The 24590-nt window shown below is 45.3% G+C and overlaps 1 long non-coding RNA gene across 5 annotated transcripts in view; it reads left to right on the top strand.

The window, feature by feature from the left end:
- The window catches only part of LOC145713964 (uncharacterized), a 522867-nt gene that overhangs the window by 331480 nt on the left and 166797 nt on the right, over positions 1-24590 (top strand). For all 5 annotated transcript variants that reach the window (XR_014136744.1, XR_014136746.1, XR_014136747.1 and 2 more), the window contains one exon: positions 18418-18576. This is a non-coding gene — a long non-coding RNA (uncharacterized LOC145713964). The remainder of the gene's footprint in view (positions 1-18417; positions 18577-24590) is intronic.

Raw genomic sequence — 24590 nt, 5'->3', positions numbered from 1 at the left:
CTTTTTAGAAGGTGGAATTTAATTCTGTTCTTCACTGAGACCTGGTGAATGTGGGGTTTTTCCCTATATAAACTTTTGATGAATGTGGGAGTCGGCAAAATCTTCCTTCAGATTTCTACCACATTATTCTTGTTGGTCATTTCAATGGGAAAAGAAACTTCTTCTCGGAAATGTGTTCCTGAGAGGCCCCCACATCTCCTCTTTGCCACTGGGTAGCCAACTGTGTGTTTGGTTTGAGTCATCTTAGGGAGGAAGCTTTGGAGACAGGGCGGATTTATGTTTTCATGAAAACACACTAAGGGAACGGAATTCTCCGTCCTGAATCTCTGTAATTTCAAGACATCATTTCACAAAAGAAAATATTTCCCCGTGTTTTTGTTTGTGTTTGCTTGTCTGGGGCTGATGAAATGTGGAATTCATGGTGGGATTATTCTCTGCGTCTCCTTTTGGTGTTCTTGGTCTCATGAATGATATCCTGTTAGCCTTATAACACACTAGGGTTGAAAGTTCAGCTAATAGCTTTTGTTTTGTTTTGCTTTGCTTTAAGAAATGATAAAAATTCTTAATTCAGATATTTACCTTCTCTCAGCCCACCCCACCCCCAGGGAAAAAAATGCCTCGTCCATTGAAAGAATATCTATTAAAATGATAAAATATTTTAGCCTTCATTGTAATTCTAGTTGTTGAAGAGAGTGAACCACCACATGAAGCTTTTAAGCTGAATCCTCTGTTTTATGCTAACCTCATTTAGAAACACTTCTGCAACATTTACAGATTTTTCCACATCCAGTTGTTTCCAAAGACCGCCTGATGAACTTGAAACTTTTCCTCGTTTTCCCACTCATATGTATATAACTGATGCTTCAGGCAGAGACATAATCAGCAAAGTAATTCCCAGACAGAAGGAGGAATTCGTTTTTTCGAGCTTCTGTTTAAAAGGGAAAAAAAAATTCTCTTATAATAAGAAATCCCATCCATGCTCTCTACCTCATAAAGTTGTGGCTGTTATATTTGGTTGGTTGATTGCGTATAGTTTCAAACTTGCTGGTGTGTGATGTACATTGTGTAATGGTTAAACCATTAACCTGTATTTCCCGCGGGGTATATCACTTCAAAAAAGGATCACTACTGTGGAAATGTGACTCTTTGGAAAATTTCTAATTTCAAACAGATTTTTCTCTACCATAGGGAGTTTTTTTTTCCCCCTAGCTCTGGGGAGTTTAGACACTTAGAAAAAAATACAAATTTATAAGGTCTCTAGTAAAAATACAATATTTATAAGGTCTCTAGTCTTATTTGCTATGAACGTATAATGTATAGACTTATATTAAATATGGACATGCATAAAATGTACATTAGATTTATTCTATATTGATATGAAATATTTAACAGCAAAGTCCCATTCAGGTGCAGGGAGGAATATTTTCAGTTTCTGTGACACAAAATCTACCATAGGCTTAATTTTGTCTTGTGATGACCAAAAAGGTAGGTTTGGCAGGTAGTCAGGAGATTCAGGAAATGCTTTGGAGCAAAATGAAGCACATTTAGGACTGAACCCGCAACAGTGAGGGGGGGACGCAGGGAACACGTAACAAGACATGTTGGAATGTGAGAATACGTAGCTTCTCCTCAGTGAGCCCTGAGCCTTCCACGTGTGAGGGAGAACACACTCCCAGTTCCCACCCAGAGCTCTGCCTTCCTTGAAGGCATCTGAAGAGATTTTTGATGGGCAACAGTGCAATTCTGTCGTGACACTGGTAGAAAGTAGCAGCGTAATTAGAAGGCCAACATAAAGCAAGTAAACTTAGGTTTAGTGCTTTAAAACATTATACAGTGTGGTACTGGGTTGACTATCGCCCCAAAAGTCATGTCTACCTGGACCGATGAATGCGATCTCATTTGGAAAAAAGATCTTTACTGATGTAATCAAGTTCAGATGAAGTCATGGTGGGTTACATTGGGCCCCAAACCCAGGGACTGCTGTCCTTATAAGCAGAGGGAAATGTGGACACACAGAGAATGCCATATGACAACCGGGGCTCACATCCAGAGGGATGTACCCACGAGCTAGGGAACGTCAAGGTTTGCCAGCAACCACAAGAGTCCCCAAGGGGCAAGGAAGGGTCCTCCCAAGAGTCTTCACTGAGAGCACGGTCCTGGGGACAGCTGGATTTCCAACTTCCGGCTTCCAGAACCGTGAGAGATGAAAATCTCTTTTCAGCCCCCTGGTTTGTGGTAATTTGTTCCAGAAGCCCCAGGAAAGGAATACAAATACAACAGAAGTTTCCATTCTTCTGTCTCTGACGGGAACACTTAATACCAGAAGCATGGGGCCAGGATCTTTGTGTTGTCAGTCACGGCCCCTTGTCTTCCTGGCTTAGGGGAAAGGTAAGACACCATTGCTTAATTGAAATGCCGTATCCACTCATTGTCAAGTTGATGAGTGACTCTCATTTAGAGGTCCTTTCAATTTGATTCCATTCGATTTGCTCAGCCAGGGAGCCCCGAGCCTCCTGAATCTAATGAGTTGAGAGAGTAAATAAAGCTAATATGACTCGATCTGTATTTTTCTTCTTTTTCTTTTTTTCTTTTCTTTCTTTTCCTTTTCTTCTCTTTCTTTCTTTCCTTTTTTTTTTTTTTTTTTTTTTTTGATGGCTTGATCTATATTGTTGAACAAGTTTTGTTTTTTGTTTTTGTTTTTTTACGAACATGACAGCAATCCAAATGCACAACGTCTTAGGCAATACACAGTGTCAAGATGTCTGGGGCACATGTTGGTGGGGAGAAGTGTACATGGGTTGGAATTCTTGAAAACCAGGTTTGCAACCTGGACAGTGAAAGGCGAGAGAGGGGCTCAGCCCCTTGGGCATCGGTTTTCTCATGCCAGCAATGGGGAGGAAATACATCTTGGCAGACCTGTGCAGGGGGGATTCTTGGGATCAACAAATGTCAGCCCCTAGCTCAGGGCTGGGGGCTTTGTCAGCACAGGATGCCTGCTACCGTCCTCACTGCTGCTCCTGCCTGGTGCTTTTGTGAGAACATTGAAGGTCAGTCTGCTGGAAGACGGCGGTGTGGACCATCGTCCTACTGACATCTACATATGACAGAGAGATGTCAGCTCTAGGGGGAAGCCGTCAGAAATTACCACCAACTTGGGGGGTTAAGCAACAGAAATTTACCGTCTCACACTTCTGGAGGCTGTAAGTCCAGACTTAAGGTGTCCTTCAAAAGACCTCCCGCAACCTCAGTGTCCCCAGTGCCCCCACCCCTGCATATTCCCACCCAGGTCTCCCTGCTGCCTCCCCTCCTTCCCATCACCATCCCCGCTGTCACTCGGCCATCCAGGCCTTTGCTTGTTCCCGTCCTGGTACAGACGCGAGGGAGGGTTTTCCCGGCGGCTTCCTGGTGCGTTCTCCATCCTGCCGCCAGACAGACTTGTTACAGCGCAGATCTGATCATGTGCTTCCCGCACCCTGGCCGTCCACAGCATCCAAGTTCTCGTCATCTTTCCCGGAAACGTGTTCCTGAAGGTGGAGTAGGAGGAGCACATATCACACACCTGTCCGTCCAGCCCCTGGGCCAGGAAACCAGAGAGTCCCCTTGCTCCCACCTTCTCTTCCAAACTCCCCTCCTCCTCTAAAGGTCGCCGCTGTCTCAGGATCGAGTTCTGACTCCCTTGGTAGCCCCTGTGGTCTAGCCTCAGTGTCTGCTACTTTTTTTTTTTCCTACTAGTAAAACGAAACCAGCTGGTTTTCCCACTTGTGCCACTGAAAGCCTCCAGACGCACGTAAGTGCTTTTCCTGCTGCCTGGAACACTGTTCCCTCACTTCTCTGCTAGCTCCTTCGTGCCTGCAAAGCCCACCGCCAGGATGACCTTGGGCAAGAAAGCTCCCTGATCCCCTGCTGGCTGCTCACCCTCTCTCCATCCCTGCAGATGGTGAGCATAGGGGCTGTCGCTGTGGGTGTTTCCTCAGAAGGCTTCTTGAAATCAGTCCTTTTGTGCACCTCCAGCTTCTAACAAGATGTAGGACAGGATACACAGTGGCATATACACGTGTGCGTATTCCGCAGGTACTTATATGGCACCGTCTGTTCACACAGAACTCCGTATGTGAACGTGGAGCTCTGCGTACAAATATGAATCGCTGTTGAGTAAATCACTTGGTGAACAAACCAACAGATAAAGCTCACAGCTCTGACCCTCTGCGCGGCCCTAACACCCCAAGGTGATGAGTGTGAAGGACAACTTGACATCACCTGCAGTCCACTGCCCCCCCCCACCGCGTCCCCCTCTGTCCCCTCCCCCTGCTCGAACTTCTCAGCCTTCCTGCCTGCCGTGCCACCTCCACCCTCCTGGTTTCCTCGCCTCCTGTATTTGCTGCCCTAGGGCTGCCCAGGAAGGTGCGGCCAGGCTTCCATTCACCCTGGGTAGAGTTTAGGTCTTGTCCGTGTGCCTCCGGGGAGGTCTGACACCGACCTCCCTGGGGCGCATTGCCCAGCAGATCATCCTGTACGCGGCTAATCCTCCCGCACTCTCCACAGCCCGCCCTGTGCCGGGATGCACTCCCGAGTCCTGGCAGGGGGTCTGGAGGCCGCCCTGTGAGGCTCTCCACTGGCCCGCGAACTACCAGGCAGGTGCTGGTCTTTGCTGAGCACATTCCTGGGAAGCCTGGCGCTCCTGCTTCACTCAGCACCTGTCCACCCAGTACAGAGCCCTCACACTTCAGTCTGTGGGCACCTGAGGACTGTGGGTTCAACGCAAATTCTGCTTCACTTGATGACCATGCAGTGACACGTGCCTTGCCCTACTGGGCTGCTCCTGCAGCACCAGGGACCAGACCCTAACCAGAGAAAAAGATTTCTACAAAGGTCTAAGTACCTTCCCTGCCTCAGATTGAACGAGCAGGTTCATTCTGTCTGATGGAGCCTGTGGGGGTAACTAAAGTTCTGAGGAAACCATCCCCTTACAACGAATGTGTTGCAAGTGTCCACTATTTGCCCAGCATCAGGCTGTGGTGGCCCCAAGATGCATTCTCTACCCTCCTTGTGCTCCTGGCTCATTGGGAGTCAAAGAGTAATTATGTAAACATGTGGATAAGTACAAAATGACTATTCAGCCAGTGGTTGAAGGGCAAGAAGGAGGGAGCCATGTTAAGAGTTAGAGAGACAGCATTCTATGTAAACGTTTGTAGTATATATACAGGCACATACATGGGTCCTATGGTGAGAGAATTATTTTATGCGTTTTATTCAAGCAAAGGAAAGCCTGGTGTTAGGTTGAGGGAGGATGGGCTGGCGGAAAGGCCCCCAGCTTGAATGCCTGAAATTACGTATTTGCTCCAACTTACTCATTCACGACTCTTACTTTAATTTTTGCTTTGTCTGTGTTGACATATCCTTAAAAGTATTTGATCACAGGAGAGTGCCGGAAGATGGCGGCGTAGGAGGACGCGGGGCTCACAGCGCGTCCTGCCGATCACTTAGATTCCACCTACACCTGCCTAAAGAACCCAGAAAACCGCCAGAGGATTAGCAGAAGGGAGTCTCCGGAGTCAAGCGCAGACGAGAGGCCCACGGAAGAGGGTAGGAAGGGCGGCGAGGCGGTGCGCGCTCCACGGACCGGCGGGAGGGAGCCGGGGCGGAGGGGCGGCTCGCCGGCCAAGCGGAGCCCCCGAGTCTGGCTGGCAAAAGCGGAGGGGCCGGACGGACTGTGGTCCGACAGCAAGCGCCACTTAGCGTCTGGGAGGTCATAAGTGAACAGCTCTGCGCGGAAAGCGGGAAGGCTGGAGGACAAAGGGAGGGAGAGCTGCCGAGCCCCCGGACGGCAGAGCTCAGCTTGGCGGGGAACAAAGGCGCCAGCGCCATCTCCCCCGCCCATCCCCCAGCCAAAATCCCAAAGGGAACCGGTTCCTGCCAGGGAACTTGCTCGCTCCGCGCAAACACCCAACTCTGTGCTTCTGCGGAGCCAAACCTCCGGCAGCGGATCTGACTCCCTCCCGCTGCCACAGGGCCCCTCCTGAAGTGGATCACCTAAGGAGAAGCGAGCTAAGCCTGCCCCTCCAGCCCCCGTGCACCTTGCCTACCCACCCCAGCTAATACGCCAGATCCCCAGCAACACAAGCCTGGCAGTGTGCAAGTAGCCCAGACGGGACACGCCACCCCACAGTGAATCCCGCCCCTAGGAGAGGGGAAGAGAAGGCACACACCAGTCTGACTGTGGCCCCAGCAGTGGGCTGGGGGCAGACATCGGGTCGGACTGCGGCCCCGCCCACTAACTCTAGTTATACACCACAGCACAGGGGAAGTGCCCTGCAGGTCCTCACCACGCCAGGGACTCTCCAAAATGACCAAACGGAAGAATTCCCCTCAGAAGAATCTCCAGGAAATAACAACAGCTAATGAACTGATCAAAAAGGATTTAAATAATATAACAGAAAGTGAATTTAGAATAATAGTCATAAAATTAATCGCTGGGCTTGAAAACAGTATACAGGACAGCAGAGAATCTCTTGCCACAAAGATCGAGGGACTAAGGAACAGTCACGAGGAGTTGAAAAACGCTTTAAACGAATTGCAAAACAAAATGGAATCCACGATGGCTCGGCTTGAAGAGGCAGAGGAGAGAATAGGTGAACTAGAAGATAAAGTTATGGAGAAAGAGGAAGCTGAAAGAAAGAGAGATAAAAAAATCCAGGAGTATGAGGGGAAAATTAGAGAACTAAGTGATACACTAAAAAAAAAATAATATACGCATAATTGGTATCCCAGAGGAGGAAGAGAGAGGGAAGGGTGCTGAAGGGGTACTTGAACAAATTATAGCTGAGAACTTCCCTGAACTGGGGAAGGAAAAAGGCATTGAAATCCAAGAGGCACAGAGAACTCCCTTCAGACGTAACTTGAATCGATCTTCTGCACGACATATCATAGTGAAACTGGCAAAATACAAGGATAAAGAGAAAATTCTGAAAGCAGCAAGGGATAAACGTGCCCTCACATATAAAGGGAGACCTATAAGACTCGTGACTGATCTCTCCTTTGAAACTTGGCAGGCCAGAAAGGCTTGGCACGATATCTACAGTGTGCTAAACAGAAAAAATATGCAGCCGAGAATCCTTTATCCAGCAAGTCTGTCATTTAGAATAGAAGGAGAGATAAAGGTCTTCCCAAGCAAACAAAAACTGAAGGAATTTGTCACCACGAAACCAGCCCTACAAGAGATCCTAAGGGGGATCCTGTGAGACAAAGTACCAGAGACATCACTACAAGCATAAAACATACAGACATCACAATGACTCTAAACCCATATCTTTCTATAATAACAATGAATGTAAATGGATTAAATGCGCCAACTAAAAGACATAGGGTATCAGAATGGATAAAAAAACAAGACCCATCTATTTGCTGTCTACAAGAGACTCATTTTAGATCTGAGGACACCTTTAGATTGAGAGTGAGGGGATGGAGAACTATTTATCATGCTCCTGGAAGCCAAAAGAAAGCTGGAGTAGCCATACTTATATCAGACAAACTAGACTTTAAATTAAAGGCTGTAACAAGAGATGAAGAAGGGCATTATATAATAATCACAGGGTCTATCCACCAGGAAGAGCTAACTATTATAAATGTCTATGCGCCAAATACCCGAGCCCCCAGATATATAAAACAATTACTCATAAACATAAGCAACCTTATTGATAAGAATGTGGTCATTGCAGGGGACTTTAACACCCCACTTACAGAAATGGATAGATCATCTAGACACACAGTCAATAAAGAAACAAGGGCCCTGAATGATACATTGGATCAGATGGACTTGACAGATATATTTAGAACTCTGCATCCCAAAGCAACAGAATATACTTTCTTCTCAAGTGCACATGGAACATTCTCCAAGATAGATCATATACTGGGTCACAAAACAGCCCTTCATAAGTTTACAAGAATTGAAATTATACCATGCATACTTTCAGACCACAATGCTATGAAGCTTGAAATCAACCACAGGAAAAAGTCTGGAAAACCTCCAAAAGCATGGAGGTTAAAGAACACCCTACTAACGAATGAGTGGGTCAACCAGGCAATTAGAGAAGAAATTAAAATATATATGGAAACAAACGAAAATGAAAATACAACAATCCAAACGCTTTGGGATGCAACGAAGGCAGTCCTGAGAGGAAAATACATTGCAATCCAGGCCTATCTCAAGAAACAAGAAAAATCCCAAATACAAAATCTAACAGCACACCTAAAGGAAATAGAAGCAGAACAGCAAAGGCAGCCTAAACCCAGCAGAAGAAGAGAAATAATAAAGATCAGAGCAGAAATAAACAATATAGAATCTAAAAAAACTGTAGAGCAGATCAACAAAACCAAGAGTTGGTTTTTTGAAAAAATAAACAAAATTGACAAACCTCTAGCCGGGCTTCTCAAAAAGAAAAGGGAGATGACCCAAATAGATAAAATCATGAATGAAAATGGAATGATTACAACCAATCCCTCAGAGATACAAACAATTATCAGGGAATACTATGAAAAATTATATGCCAGCAAATTGGACAACCTGGAAGAAATGGACAAATTTCTAAACACCCACACTCTTCCAAAACTCAATCAGGAGGAAATAGAAAGCTTGAACAGACCCATAACCAGCGAAGAAATTGAATCGGTTATCAAAAATCTCCCAACAAATAAGAGTCCAGGACCAGATGGCTTCCCAGGGGAGTTCTACCAGACATTTAAAGCAGAGATAATACCTATCCTTCTCAAGCTATTCCAAGAAATAGAAAGGGAAGGAAAACTTCCAGACTCATTCTATGAAGCCAGTATTACTTTGATTCCTAAACCAGACAGAGACCCAGTAAAAAAAGAGAACTACAGGCCAATATCCCTGATGAATATGGATGCAAAAATTCTTAATAAGATACTAGCAAATCGAATTCAACAGCATATAAAAAGAATTATTCACCATGATCAAGTGGGATTCATTCCTGGGATGCAGGGCTGGTTCAACATTCGCAAATCGATCAACGTGATACATCACATTAACAAAAAAAAAGAGAAGAACCATATGATCCTGTCGATCGATGCAGAAAAGGCCTTTGACAAAATCCAGCACCCTTTCTTAATAAAAACCCTTGAGAAAGTCGGGATAGAAGGAACATACTTAAAGATCATAAAGGCCATTTATGAAAAGCCCACAGCTAACATCATCCTCAACGGGGAAAAACTGAGAGCTTTTTCCCTGAGATCAGGAACACGACAGGGATGCCCACTGTCACCGCTGCTGTTTAATATAGTGCTGGAAGTTCTAGCATCAGCAATCAGACAACAAAAGGAAATCAAAGGCATCAAAATTGGCAAAGATGAAGTCAAGCTTTCGCTTTTTGCAGATGACATGATATTATACATGGAAAATCCGAGAGACTCCACCAAAAGTCTGCTAGAACTGATACATGAATTCAGCAAAGTTGCAGGATACAAAATCAATGTGCAGAAATCAGTTGCATTCTTATACACTAACAATGAAGCAACAGAAAGACAAATGAAGAAACTGATCCCATTCACAATTGCACCAAGAAGCATAAAATACCTAGGAATAAATCTAACCAAAGATGTAAAAGATCTGTATGCTGAAAACTATAGAAAGCTTATGCAGGTAATTGAAGAAGATATAAAGAGATGGAAAGACATTCCCTGCTCATGGATTGGAAGAATAAATATTGTCAAAATGTCAATACTACCCAAAGCTATCTACACATTCAATGCAATCCCAATCAAAATTGCACCAGCATTCTTCTCGAAACTAGAACAAGCAATCCTAAAATTCATATGGAACCACAAAAGGCCCCGAATAGCCAAAGTAATTTTGAAGAAGAAGACCAAAGCAGGAGGCATCACAATCCCAGACTTTAGCCTCTACTACAAAGCTGTCATCATCAAGACAGCATGGTATTGGCATAAAAACAGACACATAGACCAATGGAATAGAATAGAAACCCCAGAACTAGACCCACAAACGTATGGCCAACTCATCTTTGACAAAGCAGGAAAGAACATCCAATGGAAAAAAGACAGTCTCTTTAACAAATGGTGCTGGGAGAACTGGACAGCAACATGCAGAAGGTTGAAACTAGACCACTTTCTCACACCATTCACAAAAATAAACTCAAAATGGATAAAGGGCCTGAATGTGAGACAGGAAACCATCAAAACCTTAGAGGAGAAAGCAGGAAAAGACCTCTCTGACCTCAGCCGTAGCAATCTCTTACTCGGCACATCCCCAAAGGCAAGGGAATTAAAAGCAAAAGTGAATTACTGGGACGTTATGAAGATAAAAAGCTTCTGCACAGCAAAGGAAACAACCAACAAAACTAAAAGGCAACCAACGGAATGGGAAAAGATATTTGCAAATGACACATCGGACAAAGGGCTAGTATCCAAAATCTATAAAGAGCTCATCAAACTCCACACCCGAAAAACAAATAACCCAGTGAAGAAATGGGCAGAAAACATGAATAGACACTTCTCTAAAGAAGACATCCGGATGGCCAACAGGCACATGAAAAGATGTTCAACGTCGCTCCTTATCAGGGAAATACAAATCAAAACCACACTCAGATACCACCTCACGCCAGTCAGAGTGGCCAAAATGAAGAAATCAGGAGACTATAGATGCTGGAGAGGATGTGGAGAAACAGGAACCCTCTTGCACTGTTGGTGGGAATGCAAATTGGTGCAGCCGCTCTGGAAAGCAGTGTGGAGGTTCCTCAGAAAATTAAAAATAGACCTACCCTATGACCCAGCAATAGCACTGCTAGGAATTTATCCAAGGGATACAGGAGTACTGATGCATAGGGGCACCTGTACCCCAATGTTTATAGCGGCACTCTCAACAATAGCCAAATTATGGAAAGAGCCTAAATGTCCATCAACTGATGAATGGATAAAGAAATTGTGGTTTATATACACAATGGAATACTACGTGGCAATGAGAAAAAATGAAATATGGCCTTTTGTAGCAACATGGATGGAACTGGAGAGTGTGATGCTAAGTGAAATAAGCCATACAGAGAAAGACAGATACCATATGGTTTCACTCTTATGTGGATCCTGAGAAACATAACAGAAACCCATGGGGGAGGGGAAGGAAAAAAAAAAAAAAAAAAAAGAGGTTAGAGTGGGAGAGAGCCAAAGCATTAGAGACTGTTAAAAACTGAGAACAAACTGAGGGTTGATGGGGGGTGGGAGGGAGGGCAGGGTGGGAGATGGGTATTGAGGAGGGCACTTTTTGGGATGAGCACTGGGTGTTGTATGGAAACCAATTTGACAGTAAATTTCATATATTAAAAAATAAAAAAAAAATAAAAAATAAAAATAAAAAAAAAAAGTATTTGATCACAACAAACACATTCGCTTCAATGGTGTTCCTCTTATGGCTTAACGTTTTTTAAAGTTTCACAAGAGAGGTGAGCAAGTAATTCTCAGTTTTCCTTTCATTTGTAAAATTGTATTCCAGAAAGTCTCCCTTCAAATACAATCCAAGAAAAGAGAAGGAAACTGAGAATTTTCTAAACCTTCTGTATGTCAGGGACAGAAATTAGTGATTTGTATAGGATTTGTCAAAATAGACCTGAAAATAATTGTTCATTCAAAATGTGGTCAAGCTAAGATGTGTTTGTTTAACACAAAGGTAGTTTGTGTTGAGCTGTATGGGTGTGCGTGTGTGTAAAATATCCATGCATGATTCTTTTGAGGGCAGAAGATTTATTCTTACCTCTTCATATCCTTTGCACAAACAATAGCTTCTTTGATTTGGCATGCTCTTGTTTGCTGCAATAGTAAAAATCGTGTGATGTTTCAATGCACCATAAATTAAGGTCCCCAGGGAATTAGAAATATGTCACCCGAAAGATACGACGATGTTGTATTTTCTCCATCCTCCCGAATCCTTCAGGCTCACAGTACTTCCAGCTTGGACGTATCCTCAAGTTTCATGTCACACTCTTCCGTTCGTGCATTTCAGAGCTTTTTAAAAAATTGTCTTTGGCATTTGAAAATTGGGAATCTTGAAAACTGTCCGTGTGACCCAGCTCCCCGATGTGTCACTTGCCCCTCTGCCAGGTACATGACACAGACTTTGCGATGAGCGTCGAATCAGGGTACCGATTTTCCTGTCGCCTGAATTGTGCGTGGCTTGCGGCTATCCTTCTTCTCCGCCAGGCGGTCGCATGTAGGGGAGATCCTGAGCTCTCTCAAGGGGTTTGTCTGTGCTGCAGCGACGCCCAGAAGTGTGGGTTTCTCATCCAAAATGCGGCATCGGAAGGCGCGTCCTGCCCGGGCATACCCGAGCACGGCGGCTTGCTCACACAAGATCAGACAAGGCTGTTAAATCACAGTTTCTCTTTCTGCAAACCCAGATCGTCCCCGGGGCTGTCCAGCCCACAGTTTGTTTATTTGTACCTTTGCCGTCTAAGCCCCCAACATGGAAAATATTAAAGATGTTGGTGAACTCCAAGGTCTGAAATCATTCAGTTTAACAGAAAAGAAGCGCTGGAAATATCCTAGGAAATATTTACATGATTAATAGTGCGTAATGGGAACATAAGCACCAGGGCAGAACGCAGCCAAATCTTGAGGATCGGGGAGCAGAGTACTAGCTGGGACGGTTAACGGGGGCCAGGCTTCAGCCAGACCCTCAACTGTGCTTTAGTGCGGAGTTCTGCAGGATAGTGAAGGAGTCCTGGATGGCCGACCAGAAACAGGGCACCGGCCCTGGTTGTGACGCCGTCTTGTATGACCAAGGGACCATGTGACTTAGCTGGAAGTCAGGTGCACCCTCAGGGACATGAGTCATCTGTGTACGTGCTCCCCAGAGCCCTGTGGGTTGTAAGAGTCCCAGGTTCACATGTGTGTTCTCTTTACATAGCAGATGTCTCCTGCACGGGGGAACCCCGCGTGTGGACGTTCAGCTCCCCCTAGCGGATGTGTCTCCCCTGCCCAGGGGAACCCCGCTTACAGGTTTTCAGCCCATCTTTCCATTTCGGGGATCATCGCGTTCACACTGTCGCTGGCTAACCATTCTTCTGCTGTCTTCTCTGCTTCACTTGCCATCTGGTTGAGCTTTGCCCTCCCCCATGCCCCATACCCACTGCCACAGACAAGTACCAGACAAGTATGTCCCAAGCGAAGTAGGCCTGCCTTTCTGCACAACAGACCCAGGCCCCCGTGTAGGACTGAGGGCGTCCCCACCACCACGCACACTCTGCTGCCTGGGGACGGAGGCAGAGGTCCACAGGCCAGCATGTCACAGCTCCACCAGCTCAGGCCGGGGCACCCAGGACACTACCGAGATGTCCTCTGTCACAGGGCTTCAGGCTGCTTCCCATGAAGGCTCAGTTCATCATTCCACCCCACTGCTTCTGTCGATGTACCTTTAAAAAGTTTGTTTTTTTTTAATGGTTATTTATTTTTGACAGAGAGAGACAGAGCACGAGGGGGATAGGGACAGAGAGAGGGAGACACAGAATCCGAAGCAGGCTCCAGGCTCTGAGCTGTCAGCACAGAGCCCAACGCAGGGCTCGAACTCACGAACCGTGAGATCATGAAGTCAGATGCTTAACCGACTGTGCCACCCAGGCACCCCTGCCGGTGTACCCTTAGTTGTGCACAAGGCTTTTGTGCAAACTTCTGGGCACAAGCCTTGGATCAGGGCCTTGCTACTCAAAGTGTGGTCCCCAGACCAGCAGCATCTGGATCCCTGGGAGCTCCTCAGGACGCAGAGCCCCAGGCTCTCCCAGCCCCCCTGAACCAGCATTGGCATTTCAGCAGCATGTCTCTGCCCAGTAGGGGAAGGTCAGGGCTCCGCTTCCCCCCAAGCCGAGGCGCCTTCTTCTCATCCCGTGGGTGTGTGTGCGAACAGCCCGCTCCCTTGTCACATCCCTATATCTCAGGAAGCCCTGCTTAGTCACACGAATGGCGCTCAGAGTGTGATACACTGGGAGCCCCTGCTATCTTAATAACTGAGTGTTCAGAGATAAGAGGAAGTCCTCTCTGGAACCCACAACATGGATACATGTCCCTATTAAATATCCTCAAATACCTCAGATAAAAGTGCCTACTTTTTAACTTCAGTTAAAAAAAAAAGCAACATCTTGTCATTATCTTTGTATGTGCCTGTCTTGTCCAGGAGACACCGAAGTCTGGGAAGGCAACAGTTGTGTCTGCTTCTTGTTCCAGGGGTAGTGTGCCAGATTTAGCATGAAAAGCACAGGACTTAGTTAAGCTGGAAGGTCCGAGAAACAATGAGTTGATTTTATTTTTGTTATTATTGTTTTTTTTATTTTTAGAGAGAACGCAAGCCGGGCAGAGGGACAGAGGGAGAGACTCTTAAGCAGGCTCTGCGCTCAGCACACAGCCTGACGCAGAGCTCCGTCCCATGACCCTGGGATCATGACCTGAGCCTAAATCAAGAGTCAAACGTTCAACCGACTGAGCCACCCAGGTGCCCCAGAGTTGGTTTTATTTTAGAGGAAGTATACCCCAGGTGATACTTGAATCGTGCTTATTATTAAAAAAAAATATTTGTGGGAGCGCCTGCATGGCTAAGTGGGTTAAGCGTCCGACTCCAACTTGGGTCATGATCTCACGGTCTGTGAGTTCGAGCCCCGCGTCGGACTTTGTGCTGATAGCTTGCAGCCTGGAGCCCGCTGCAGATTCTGTGTCTCCCTCTCTTTCTGCCCCTCCCATGCTCATGCTCTCTCTCTGTCTCAAAAAGAAATAAAAACATAAAAAAATAAAAATAAAAATAAATATTTGTTATGTTCTCTGACCTTAACATCTAACTCAGCACATTGTATTTTATCTGGTCACCGTGTCTGGACCTCTGCACTCAACTCAGTTCGCATCCCAGATGGGATGTTCAGTACATTTTGAACATTAACATTACAAGGCAAAGAACTGAATATGTGAAGTGTGTAAATGGAGCGGATACTTGGGGAAGAGAACAGCCATGAGAAATCAGAGCCCGGCTTGTTTTAACCAACTTGGAAGACCTTCAGAATGGCTTTCAAAGAGGAGCATTAATGGATGGGTTACTTCTGTGAGGAAAAGGGAAGTACCCTCACTCAGGGCAGTTTCCGTGTGGCTTTGGGTTCGTGGAAGAGTGAGGCTTCCTTCAGGGAGATTCGTACCAGTAAAACGTGTTGCATAAATTAACCCCGGGAACATTTGCTGGCTTCCTACGTGGCTCATGAAATTGTTTAATGGCACAACTTGACACAGCGGTAACGTATATTTGTTTCTTTGGTGAGCACAGTAAATTTAGACTTAAAAAGAGGGACAGTTGTGATGAAAGAGCAGTAAAAAACAATGGAAGCTCTCCTGTGTAGCTATAAATGAAATGTATTAAACTGAAGGAGACTAACCCAATCCTGAGCAATTGTTTACTATTTACGCCATGCTTAATACATTGCATTGTTATATCTGGTTTCTTCCCCACCCACCCCCCATCCCTGCCTTTGTCATGGAACTGCATGGTGGTCTCTTGCTGTGGTCAGGGTGTTCGTCCCTAGCCTGGACTCTGGTCTTCCCCGCGTGCGTTGCTCTGGCCTGTGGGAGGTTTATCACACTGGATGCATGTGGAAGCTTGGGAAGTGCTGGCGTGATTGGGCTGGACCTCTCTTGCCCCTTTGCCGATGGCTGGAGAATATGTCCCAGCTAGCTGCTGAAGGATGAGACACAGCTGGAACACAGCCCAGTCACTCCTTCTGCCCCAGCCAAGACCAGCCAACAAGCTGAGTTTTATGTGAGCCCAGCACTCGTCAGATGAACCACCTCTGTGACCACCACCCCGCCCCCGCTGACATCATACACATGAGTAACAAACACCATTGTATGCCTCTGGGATTTGTGGTTGGTTGCTTGTTATACAGCAGTAGCCGGGCGGTACATAACAGATCCAAGGACAGAACTAATTTAGGAACCCTCCTTTTTGTACAGAGCCCTTACAAAATCTTATGTCTCTGGTTTTGTCCCCTCCCACTCTGTACGAAACCTACTCCCCTTCAAATATTGCCCAGTGGTCTGGTGATCTTGAGGAAAGTGGTCCTGTGTGTTGGATAGCTAGTCTTGCTTTCTGAGCACTTCCAACCACTTTGATCCCCCTCCTGGAGGCAGCTCTAACGAGGTGTCCTCCTGTTGAAAATGTTACAAGTCCCTCCTGTGTGCGACTGGTGCTTCCCCAAGTAGCCCGCAGCACTCTCCAAGGACAGTACGCTCCCTGCTGATTCTAATGCCCGTGGCTGAGCTGGCCCTGAGGCCACTTGTCCATGCCGACCAGAGCTGTCTCCATCCCTCCTGAGACCCATCAGTCCTCACACAGAGGGCACTGCAGATGACAAACAGCCCTCAGCTCCTATTTTTCTGTATAGCGACGTCAGGAAGTGGTATGTTTCACGTCCTCCCTACGTACATGAGATACTCATGATGCATTTCATAGCCCCTTTTCAGTGTCCAGTGGCTGCTGTTACCCAATCACCACAAACTTGGTGGCATAAAACAAGACACATTTACCGTCTCACGGTACTGGAGATCACAAGTTCAACATGAGTATCTTCGGACAGAAATCAAGGTGTCAGCAAGGCTACGCTCCATCCAGAGGCTCTAGGGACAAATCTGTGTTGCCTCTTCTAGATTCTCATGGCTGCTGGTGTTCCTTAGCCTGTGGCCTTGTCATTCCATCACTGTCACATCACATTGCCTTTTTTTTCTCTGCCTCTCTCTTACGAGGACATCTGTAGTGGCCATTAGCGCCCCCCAGGATAATCCAGGATAATCTCCTCACCTCAAGACCCTTCATCACATCTGCAAAGTCTTTGTCATACTATGTAACATGTAGAGGTTCCAGGGGTTCATTCATCATCTGTTGGAGGGGGGCATTATTCAGACTTCCCCAAATCTTATTTACACTGAAAAACTTGGTGAGAAATCATGAATATTAAGTTTGCCAGGAACAGATTTTCACCCCTGAGAAAGCCAATCAAGCATTCAACAAATATTTTATGGAGAACTTATTATGACCTTTAAATATTGACCCCCAAGAGTGAATCACAGGCTCTCTTGCAACTTAGGCGTCAGTCAGCAACCAGACCCCCTTTGGTCCCCAGTGACCATCTGTTTAGTCCAGACTCTTCTTTATGTTCCACACCCACACATCCAACTGCGTCCACTTGTGAATCTCAAAGGTCCATCAAACTCAACATTTCCCAAAACAAAACTGTTTAGAAACACAAGACCACATGTGGTCACTGCAGTAGTGAGAAGTCATCTGTGACGTTCCACTGTTGCTGGGATGAATTCCAGCATCCCCCCACCCCAGCCCCCATCCTGCCAGACTTTCAAACCTGGGCTGCATCTTGTGTTTGGGATGATCTTGCGTTATCCTTCCCTTTTAGAGTGATACCTCATATGCACTTGGGTACTTTTGCTGAATTGCGACTTCCTGCATGAGCATTGCTCTTAGCACCTGGCATGAAATATTGCATCCATCCTGTGTAATGAGTAAGCTCCTAATCTCCCCTCAGACACAGACCATACTTCCTTAGCAGGGCCATAGCTACCCACCCACCGTGGTGTGATTATTTCTTCACAGCACTTATTCATAATTCAATAGAAAAGAATAGTAATTCTAGAAAAGAATAGGGTAATGATTTGTCTATTGCCTCCCTCCCAGCCAGTGTGCCTTTTTTCTCTGTTGTAGCTCTAACAAAGTACCTTATACATAATAGATGCTTAATAAATATGTCTGTAAAGAAAACATATGAATGCGACACCTGGGTGGCTCAGTTGGTGAAGCGTCCGACTTCAGCTCAGGGCATGATCTCATGCTTCAAGGGTTTGTGCCCCGTGTCAGGCTCTGTGCTGACAGCTCAGAGCCTGGAGCCTGCTTCCGATTCTGTGTCTCCCTCTCTCTCTCTGCCCCTCCCCCCCTCACACTCTGTCTCTGTCTCTCAAAAATAAATAAACATTAGAAGAAAATAAAAAGAAAGAAAATACATGAATGCATCCTGGTGAATGAAACAGACCTAATCCTTGTCTTCTCCAAGGTACTATGTCTCTGTTCCACTCACACATACCATGGTTGTATAAAGTTTTCCCTTCAAAGTCCTGAATACGTTGACTCTTTGCTTTTGGTACTTTCTCTTGCTAGTTTACAGTGAGGGGTCAGCTTCCTTCCATACTGTCATAAACTAGTTTACTTTACTTGATATTGGAGGCACTTTTTACTCCTTTGTACTGCAGGTTTTTAAAAGCTTCATAGAGAATATACATGTGTTTTCAGGAATTTTGCCAAGAACTCAATGGATCTGCTAATTCTATACAGACTTTTAATTTTTTAATTTTTATTTTTTTATTTTTTAGAGAGAGAGAGCATGAGCTGGGAGAGGAGCAGAGGGAGAGAGAATCCCAAGCAGGCTTCACGTGCAGCACAGAGCCCGACACGGGGCTCGATCCTGGACCCTGGGATTACGACCTGAGCCAAAATCAAGAGTTGGGCGTTAAACTGACCGAGCCACCCAGGTATGCCAATACTTCTCATTTTTAAGCTCAATTACATTTTTGATAATTTTGAGAAGTGAAGGTAGTTATATCAGATGCCTTTTGACACATGGGTTCATTAGACAGCTCTCTCCTTTTTTATTGCCACATTTTGAAGTTTATAGAATGTGTTTTCATATTTTGGGGGGTTTTGGCACGAGTCATTGTGTTAGCTTTTACTTGTTTGCTCCTCGGTGCGTTTGTGTTTATTGGCTTTCTTCCACTGTCTTTATCTACTTTCTCCCTGCATCTCAACTTAACTTAAATAACGTCTCATGAAAATAACCAGATGTAGACATTCTTTGGATTAATAAAACAAAAGATAAATAACATGAAAGATGGCCATGGAAGGATCAATAATGATAGTCCTTTTGAACTCAGGACTATAATTAATCTAGTATATACTGTTAAGATCCAGGACTATTTTAATCTTATTTAGTATACTGTCAATAAAATACTGTCTGCGGTATACATTTAAATACTGCCTAGCTTATCTCTCAAATTTAATATAATTATTTGTATCTCATTTTGGCTGCAGTTAGAGTACACAAACTTCATACAAATCTGACATAAAATGAATGCTAAGTTATTTTTATTTGAGTCATAACTAAGAGCACGTGATAAGCACACACATTATGGAGATAGATAGAACATTATAGTCAGGAATTAGCAAACAAACCTACCACAGTTAAGGGGTTGTATTGATATAAAATATAGCCTACTTAGCACTATAATTTACTCACTGACCTACTGTGTTTTATAAAAATGTAGAGTGTGAACCGGATTGAATAAGCACAATAATGGAGGGAAAAGATTGGTAGAAAAATTTGGGAAGAATCTAGACATCTAGAGGTTAGGAGATCTCAAAAATCATCTACAAAAACCTTTTTGTAATTGATGTGAGGATTAGATGTAACTGGTTTGTTCTACTTCGTATATGATAATTCTGTTCAATTGGTTGACAAATTGGCCTGTTGACAAAGATTGCATTGTCTCTGGTGATGATTCTGTGTGGCATGATCAGTTTGACTGCAGTGATAGTGGGAAGGTCCCGAATCTGCAGTAAAATGAACGAGTTTAAGGATCAGGGAAGGCAATCCAGTCTAGTCTTTCATGGTGGAGATGGTCTTGTATTCAATGGGAGGTGGGAGGTCACCTTGAGAAACTGAAAGAGCTGATTGAAGTAGGCCAGCCAAATACATCAGCAGGAAGTAGGGTTCACCTCTTGAGATAGAATCCCAGGCTGGGCCATGAGGCCATGTGGCCATGGATAGTGACTGGCCAGAACATGTTGCACAGGTGTTAAGAAGACTGTGGTGTCAGGGATATTCCAAGACAAGCACTCATGACCAATAGGCCAATTATCGTATGTGGAGTAAAGGGCAGTTATCTGGTGAAGGGTCAACATGGGAGCCAATGTAGCCAAAACCAACCTGAGAGACCTCAGGGTGGTAGATGGAGGCTCCTTGAATCCGTTGAAGCTGAGGTCTACATTAACGCTAGACCCTAGGACAGCCAGACATGCAAATAGATGTGAAGATTCTAAAACGAAGAGAGAATTAGAACACGAGAGCCAGGCGGGACCACCTGGGTTTTTATTATTATAATAATTATCACATGTGTGTCTCTAGTGAGGGTCTAGCACTCATGTGTAAAAGTGGCAAAACATGATTTTAATGCAATATATGCAACCACTTCTCATGTATTGCTTCTTCAAATACTTGATAATCTCATGGAGTAGTAAAGCTGAAATAAATCTCCACTAAAATCTCACGCGAACACAATCTCACAGCATGAATAGACCACCAACGGACCCCGGTAGTCCGTCTGTGTATTTCAGCATGCTCCAAGGACATCTGGCTGAACACCCATGCCCTGCCATTTCAAGCTGTGCACAGAGGAACAGGGCTTCTGGGAGAGCGGGATAGGCACTATCGCCATATGCAAACACAGGCTGAGTGACCCTTGGAAGAAACAATGTAGATTTCCAAGCATCTGGAGGGTGCACTGGACTAATTTACCACTAAGAGATCTTTTAAGCCTAAGATAATTTGTCCGTGATTCAAGTAATGTGAAACATGACAAGGAGGCGTCTGGCCCTTCAGAACAGAAACGGTCACTTTTCAGTAGCCCACACTACTCCTAAGTCTGAGAAGAAGGCATAGCATATCCCAAGGACACTAACGTAACCACATAACTGGAATAACAGAAATTTCAGTGGAGAAGCAAGGAACAGAGGAGGTGATTTAGGAAAGGGACACACAACTGTGAGAGTTCATCTTGAAAAGTAAAAATAGTTAATGGAATGTCTTACTTGATTAAAAAATGGGCTCTAGTTGGGCCACCTGGGTGGCTCAGTCAGTTAAGGATCCGACTCTTGATTTCGGCTCAGGTCATGATTCAAGGTCGTGAGATTGAGCCCTGCACTGACCTCTGTGCTTGTGCCAGCATGGAGCCTGTTTGGGATTCTCTCTCTCCTTGTCCCCCACTCACACTCACGAGCGCATGCTTGCGCTCTCTCTCTCTGTCCCTCAAAATGAATAAACTTTGAAAAATGAGCTATAGGGACACCTGGGTGGCTCAGTCAGTTGAGCGTCCGACTTCAGCTCAGGTCATGATCGCTCGGTTTGTGAGTTTGAGCCCTGCATCAGGCTCTGTGCTGATGGCTCAGAGCCTGGAGCCTGCTTTGGACTCTGTCTCCCTCTCTCTCTCTGCCCCTCCTCTGCTTGCTCTCTCTCTCTCTCTTTCTCTCAAAGATAAATAAAACATTAAAAAAAAATTTTTTTAAAAGAGCTATGGTAGGTCTGTTGCTGTGTTACCAATGATATTAACACTTGACATTTAAAGTTATAAACGTGTTATATGAATAGATATAATGCTTATACGAATCATCATTCCCAATCTGTGAATTTGGAATTTGCGAGTGACTTGGCTGTGAGGTTTAGGCTTGAGGTCTCTCGGGATCCTGAATTTGAGTTTCCCATTGGGGCGGTAGTCTCTGATGGCTCTGGGGACTGGAGGGTCAGCTTCCTCAGTGGATGTCCTGGAGCCTTGGCTCCTCGTCACTTGGGCCCCCACATAGGGCCGCGTGAGTGTCCTCACAGCATGGCAGCTGGCTTCCTCCCAAGGGTGTTACCCAAGAGAAGATGAAAGAGAACCCAAAGTGTCTTCATGACCGAGGCCCGACAGTCACAGCTGACATTTCTTGGTTATACAAGTCAGCCCTATTTGGCGTAGGAGGGGATGCTACAAGGACACAAAAGCCAAGAAGTAGAGATCACTGGGGGCTTTCTTGGAGGCTGGCTGCTGTCCTGTCTTGTGACCGGATGGGAAAGAATTTCAGCCAGTTTTCAGGTCATTGCAGTGCTTTGGGGAATGAGAGAAATGTTATACTTTTGAGTGACAATGAAGCCCTTGTCATTTCTAAGGCCTCAGAAGTAAAGCACATACGCCACAAAAACCCAGGCCAGCACTGCAGATAGAAACATGACCTGAGACTTTGCAAGGCAGGATGCTGACCTACACATCACCTCTGTCTTTGACGTGCTCTGCAAAGTATGGAAGTCTGTCTTGGTGTGATGCACCTGAGTTTGGAGAAATCAGTTCTGGTGCCTAGTAAGAATCTTCACATTACTTATCCTGGGGAAACGTCGGCATGGGTTGACCAGTGTCATCCAGTGTATTGAGGGTCACACTACGTGTACTCCACTCAGGTAATTTTACATTTTCTAGAAAAGGTGGAGGTAGCTTGAGTAGCACCTTCCATTGCCTCTGTATCTGTAACATAGTATAATCTCAAGACACAGTCAGTATGGAAGAATTCGGTTCGGTGAGTCTGACATCCAGCGCATAGTTGATACTCAGTGCACAACTCCCTCAAATGAGCCACACTGCACATGTTCTGCAGGCAGATGGAGGCTACTGTGAACTAACATTCAATGATGAAGACGATTTACAGGGGAAAAAACCTCAGCGGTGTATCATCAGGCCACGCCTGATCAAGAAGCTTACGTCAACCAAGCCGGCAGGGACATCTCTGTGTCACTGCTGTGCTTCTTCCCGTGATGACTTCAACTGGAGACGCTAGCTGGGGGCAGCTCAGGGCACCAGGCTGTGCACTGTGAGAGCTGAGCCTCCACACATCCAGTAGAGCTTCCCATCCTCACGCCAGCCGTGGGGAGAGTGGAGCATCTCTTACAGCTCATGGCGGGGGCGTGCGTTTTGGCACTCATTCCGCCTCCGTGTCCTCAATTTGGCAACCTGACCGTTCTGAGACTGGCCACTGTGGTTAGCATCACGGGATCCCTTCTTGGTGGTGTAAGGCCCGTAAGAGGTACTCCTAGAATTCAGAAGGGGGCTCGGGTCTCCCAAAGCACATCGTTAAGATTGGGAAAGGAGTTAGTTGCCCTAAGAAAAATCAGAGCACTTTTGACAAGACATGAGTAGGTTGGAGATAAAAGCGGGGGTAATGGTCAACACACGTCCACCATCCATTTGCCTGTCTGGAGGTGTGTGGGCAGGCGTGTTGAATTCCATGCCTTGATGTGCTAACCATGAAAGGAGAGGCCTGCTGAAGGCCTACTGGAGCCACCAACATAACTCTTGGCTGGGGTTAATCCAAGGATTTGTACCTTGGAAGATCTGTGACCCATTTGTAATTCACTCGTGTTGTGCCAGTGGCTGCCTTGAATTTCTGCAGGCAGAGGTAGCACCTTCAGTTTGCAGAAGGATAGAACATGTAATTGAAAATGGGCGCGCTCTTATGTGGCAATGAAATAGCTTCACGTGGAGTGTACCTGCAATAACGGAAGCGTCCCTGGAGACTTGTATAGTGACATTGGAAAGCGCACTGTAACTTTAAAACTGTTTCTTTAAGAGACAGGTTGCAAAACTCTCTTCAGTCCTGATGTTTGAGTTAATGCATCTTCCTAGGGAGTATTAAGTGAATATTACTGGATTTATGGGATCTCACAAAATTACCTGAATAACAATTCCAGTTCTTCAAGAGGCCAGATCAAGTAAAAAGAACTCCTTAAAACAAAGTCACCGATCACATTGTACTACATGTTACACTATAATCGAATTATGTTTAAAAATATGTACCCATATGGGCAAAGACAAGACGGATTTTTTTCTTTAATTTAAGGAAGATGTGTTAGGGTAGAAAGATTGTGGATATTTTTTTCTTCAGAAGTCGTACGTTGATATTATAAAAGCAGTTTTGCAAGTTTTAAAAGAAAATGTATTTGTTTTGTTCCCGATTTTGTTAAATCAGTGACTCACCACCTGTGTTAAAATAGCTTCCACAGAGTTTCAGAACGAGGAGGGAGGTATTGACACAGAAGCAGAGAGAGGAGAGAGACTGTTTTCCTTTCACTCTGAGTGTACCACGTAGAACATGTGTCCTCCTCCAGAACATTCTCAGGAAACAGAGTAAACTTATCCAGAGATGCATGCAATAAGGAACAGCATACAAATGTTCACGGTATGGGAAATTGGGTTTCTTCTGATGCAGAGAAAGTAGGCTGCCTTATACACGAATGATTCTCACTCGTGTGGGCTCCAATTGGTGGCTGGTGGCATGTGAAATGTGCTTCTCATCTCTTACATGTACCATAAGTTCCCAAATTCTTCCCCAGACGAATTTTCTCAAACTAAGAGGTGGGGGGAGGGGTGGAGAGGGACAAAGAGAGATCTTTCTATTTCAACAACAGGACTGCATTTTCACCCTCCTTGTAACTCAACCGAAACTTTCCCAAGGAGAACCAAAATAGCTCCCGTAGAATTTCAAAAGATGAGAATCCAGCCCAGATGGTCCGGACTTAAAACGTTAAATCTGATGCTGTTACTATGGTCAAGTGAGATGAGTTATTTGCATTTTTCGGATTCTATTTATAATTAGTCTTTTTAAGAGGTCCATCTGGTTCAGAATATCTTTCCCACTGCCTTGCCAGTGCATGAAGTTTCCACCCTGAGTCATTCACTGGGCATAGGGA

Source organism: Panthera onca, chromosome X (genome assembly GCF_046562875.1).
Source record: "Panthera onca isolate mPanOnc1 chromosome X, mPanOnc1 haplotype 2, whole genome shotgun sequence".
NCBI lineage: Eukaryota > Metazoa > Chordata > Mammalia > Carnivora > Felidae > Panthera > Panthera onca.
Note: the sequence above shows the minus strand (reverse complement) of the source record. Positions and strands in the feature narration are given on the sequence as shown.